A 5,506-nucleotide genomic window follows, 5' to 3' on the forward strand; every position below is an offset into this window, starting at 1 on the left:
CTGATTTTGCAGTCATATAAATAGATGGAAAGAAATTGAAGAGTCTCATGGAGTAGTTGGAACTTCCTTGTCAATTAGGCTAAAGTAGTGTAGGATTACTAGAAAAATTTTAGTATTTTTTTGGGGGGTTAGTTTGATTATGTTTGAGATCATGGACTGCACTTTATATATGAATTAAGAGATTAGGTATCTCGAGATATTACGTCAAATTATATATATTTTTAGTGTATTTTTATATTCTACTCATGACGTACTATTTGTGATAGACAAATTTGGTTGATTCCTTATCATGTTTTAACCATCTTGTTTTTTATTAGAATCTTAATAGTAGATACGAATGAAAGAAAACATTAGGTATCTCAAGATATTACATCAGATTATATATCTTATAGGTGTATTTCTATGTTATACTTGTGACTTATTCGTGAACTAGCCAATTTGATTGATTCCTTATAGTTTCTTTTTAGAGTGTCAACCGGTGATTTGAATAAGAAATACAAACGAAATAAAATACGTAGAGTATTAAGTATTTCAAGATATTACACCAGATTATATATCTTCTAGTGTATTTTCATGTTCTACTCATGAGTCATGACTACTATTCGATTATTCGTGACCTAACTAATTTGGCTAATTCTTTATTACATTTAACCATTCTTTTTCTTATTAGAGTGTCAATTAGGTGATTTGAATAAAAAAAAAATATATGAATGAAAGAAAAAATTAAGCATCTCAGACTATCACATCATATTATTTATCTTCTCATATATTTTCATGTTCTACTCGTGACTTGACAAATTTTGATTGAATCCTTATCAGATTTTAACTATTCTATTTCTTATATGATGATTTCAATGAAAAATAGGAACAAAATATTACGGAGTATATTATAATTGGAAAATGCGAGGCATCCTAGGATGCCTAACCAATGTTTTTTTTTTTTTTTTCTAATCTATTCATATATAATTGTCAAACATAGACAGCAAGAGTGGAAAAAAAAAACAAAAAAAATATATAGAAAAGAAAGATGCACTAACTAAAACATGTTGTTTCTTGTGTAGAATGATAACTTAGTTGAAGATGAAAACTTTCCCCAGTTAATGTATATTGGTTTAGGCTTATCCACCCAACAACCCCACCAATTCCTTCAAACAATTCAACAATTCATCCTTTGTAATAATTCAAAAATTACGTATACAATAGAGATAAATTGCACTAGAAAAATCTTGTGTAACGAGTTGAACTAAGAGGCTGTTTGACAAAAAAATAAACACATGATTTTCAGGTACGAGAATCATCTAAACATTATATATTATTAATACAACAATCTTATACCGATGACACTAAACACAATAAAATAAAAGGACTAACAAATGTATAAATCATTATTGTGTGGATCATACTATCAAATAATGTAAACATTCAGTACACAAATAATATACTTTTAGTATATTAAAAATGTACATTATATTCAGAGAAAGTATATTATTTGAGTACTATAAGTACATTATTTTGTATAATGTACATTCAGTACACGAATAATAATGTACTTTCAGTATATTAAAAATATATTTTTTGATATGGTCCACACAATAATTTGTCCAAATGTATGCTCTGAAAATTGAATTTGATATTCGTGCGTTTACGTGCAAGGAGTGGGATGGCAAAGATTGGGAAGTGAAGATCACTCATTGCCCTCGTGAGCATAATTCTACGGCTGACGCTCTAGCCAAGCTAAGGAAGTGGCCAAAAAGAGCTTTGATTGGATTGAGTTTGATAGACCACCGAGTTCCATTATGAAGAGTCTTGAGTTAGATAGAAGGGATGTAATTGGTCATGGAATTGGTTTCCTTTCCCTATCTTCCAAAAAAAAAAGAGATTGAATTTGATATAAATTAAAACTCATTGACTTTATTTATTTATTTACTAGAGTATATAACTACAAAATAGAAAGTTCTATTATGAATCGTTATACAATGAGTATTTATAGATTATAAGCTGAATATACATTAAAATATTTTGTTGGATCGTCCATGGGAATCAATTGTTTTGAATATTGATATGTTTGAATTATGACGTACTTTGATTAATTTATGGTATACTATATTGTCAATAATGTTTGCAGTAAATATTAATTATTTGATGATTCGGAATGACATAGCCTAATTGATAAAATTATTTTTAGTAAGCCCCTCAAAAGGAGTGACCGAGTAGATGAAATATGATTATTTTTATATATTAAAAAATCACAAGTTTTATTACACTTTTGTTAGCACCCGGCCTCTTGGTCGAACATGTTGCGTAGGATCTTCTTAAAGTGAAGTTTATATCTTCGTATAATTTATGTTATTATACATGAATGAGATTTATCAAATAAGTTAGAAATGACCGAATCCGTTATATGAAATTTTCATAGTACAATTTACTTAATTATTCTGTATGGTTTATGAATTATTATACAAAAATGAGATTTATCTAATGCATACTCTCATGTAGTGACTACGTGTTTCACTAGTAAAACAAATTCATAAAAAAAAAGTAGAATAGCATATAACAAAGATGTCACAAACTTTTAAAAAATAGAGTAAAATATATGTTTTTAAAAAAAATTATATTAATTATATTATTATAAATTATTTAGTTGCCAACGACACCATGCCATGCTTCCGAAATAAAAATGTTTATTTTTTATTGAACAATGAACATTACGCCATATCTTTGACTTTATTATCCAAATAAAAAGAAGAGTACAATATATCCAAATTAAAATTTTACATTTTCAAAACACATCATCATATTTTAAGATGAGTTTCACTCAGAGCATCCTTAATAGTGAGGTTTTTTTGCGATTTTTTAGGAGTTTTCGTAAGTGTGATTAGGAAAGAGAAAATGGAGGAGATGAAAAAATAAAACAAATCTAATGTTTAAGAAAAAAATAACAAATGTCAGGCGTGCCTGGCGCGCCCGCTGGACGCAGCTTCGTTGGTTTCTTGGCTTTGCTGTTAGTGATTACTGTTCCAAAACCCTTCTCTTGCAGGCATTCAATTTTCACTCTCTCTCTCTCTCCTGCCATGTTGGCACTCTTACTGACATAAACCAAATAAAAACCCTGATAGGGTGCTCTAAGAAGACTTCCAAATTCTACTCCATCAATTATACTCCATGATGCTTGATGTGGCAAGTATGGATATGATATTTTCACAACCTAAGCTCTGATATTAACTTGTAATACCCCAAAATAAGGTATTACACTGGACTTTCATGTTTTTTTAGATCCACCTCGCCCTCTCACAGATTGTGACCCTTCTTAATTTGATTATGCTACCATTCATATAGCTTTTGTTTGATATTGTTGGATATTTATATAGTAATGGATATTAATGTTTCAGATAGACTATCATAAAAGCTTAAATAATATTTAGAGTTGTGGAGTTTAATTTGATATAAAATTAATTGAGAAATACAGATTCTGCTTAAGGTTATAACCGAAGAGTACTCCGTTCCAAGATCGAGTCAATTTCTGAAGGGTTAATTCTTTTTACTATTTGAATGGTGAAAGATCACCTCTCGGTGTCTTTTTTAAATACTACTAACTCTATTACAATGCAGTATCTGTTCATCACCTCTCGGTGTCTTAACCATTCATATTCTCACATTCGAATGGTTAATTTGATTCAAAGATTCAAATGGTTAATTTGTTTCAAACATTCGGATGACGGAGATTGCCAAATGCGGAGTGAGTTTGCTGCATGCGCTGAAATATAGGGCTGCCACATATATTGGATTTAATATGTATATACTTACATATTAATTTGTATGGGGTAGGTACATTTATATATTACAATATGGGTAAAGATCTTGTGATTTAGTGGCATCTAGTAGTGGCATCTAGTTGCACCCCATGTCGGAGGGGGCAGGTTCGAGCGTCAGTGGAGGCGATGCTGATTCTTTGTGCTTCAGTAGGTTGAGATATTACAAATATATCTTGTGAAAGTTGAAGTTTTAAACCACCATAATTTATACTTCTAACGACATCTAAAATATACAGGCAATTAACATGTAATTAATTTGCAGGACACACAAGATATTTCACGGTTCTACAATTCTACAAGATATGTTTAAACAATGCAACTTAAGAATTTAATTTATTTTCTTGTATCTATAAGATTAAATCTTGAACCTTGCTGCTTTTTCTTAGAGAGATTTAAAGCTTATAGGAAAGTGATTACACGCCTAAAGATGTCAAATGATCTTTTTTGTTCTCTTATATTTCTGTATTTTTGTTGTATACTTGTATCTCAAATGCATTAGGAATACAAACATTTTTTCTAACAGATATCGTACTTAAAATTCTCAAAGAGATAACTAATCATAAAGATGTTGATCTCGACTTTTTCATCAATACAGAAGGAATCACTTTCCATCAGAGTTTTTACCATAAAGACATTGATCTCGACTTTTTAATCAATACAAAAGGAATCACTTTCGGTCATAGTTTTTCTTTCCCTTACTAATAGAGATTACAAAAAGGTGGGGGAGGGGGGGGGGGGGGGGGTTATTTTGAAAGTATACTCTAGAATGAGAAAATAATGTCGCTGGTGCGTTTACTAACTGAAACTATTTTCTGTTTTTTATTTTTTAATTTTTCATTTTTCATTCTCCGTTTTTTGTTTAGAAAACTTATTTACTAACACTTATTTTTTAAAATTTATTTTTTTAGATTAACGCTATAAAATTAATACAAATTTAATTTCAAGTGATTTGTAAATCTTATAATATATTTAATTTAAATAGAATAAATATAATTTTGACTTTTAAGTCTAATATATGTAAGATTTTTACCCTTGATATCTGAACCAAATTTAATATGTATATAACATAACTAAAGATATATCCAAACCAATATATAACCTATTAAGTTCATCTAAAATTTAGTTTCGATAATATTAATATTTTTTGCGCTAATATTTAAAATATTTTTAGATATATTCATTTGAATGACAAGTATATAAATATATAATTTTTACTTTGAATTCTAACATAGTAATATATGTGAAATTTCAATATTAGATGTCTGGACCAAACTTTACGATATAACATAACTAAAAATATCCGAACAAATAATCAATTAAATTCAATCAAAATATAAAAATTGGTAAGTAATGCAAGTAAAATGATAGAAGATGGTGATAAGTATGATAATAAATTTAATAATAGTAATGAATAAATATGTAAATAGATAATAGTGAGGATGTGGTTATAATAACAAATAGTCAAATAGATTATAGATAATTCTGTTTTTCATTTAGAAAATAATTATTAATAGTTTCTTAGCTTTATAGAAATCTGAAAAATTATTTCCTATTTTCAAAATGAAAACTTGTGCTAGTAAACATATTTTTTGTTCTCCAATTTTATTTTTTTTAATTACTTCTCCAATTTTCTAGTTTTCCAAAAAACTAAAAAAAATTCTAATTAATAAAAATGCCCCTCGACCGCACGTGCA

Source organism: Ipomoea triloba, chromosome 13 (genome assembly GCF_003576645.1).
Source record: "Ipomoea triloba cultivar NCNSP0323 chromosome 13, ASM357664v1".
Lineage (NCBI taxonomy): Eukaryota > Viridiplantae > Streptophyta > Magnoliopsida > Solanales > Convolvulaceae > Ipomoea > Ipomoea triloba.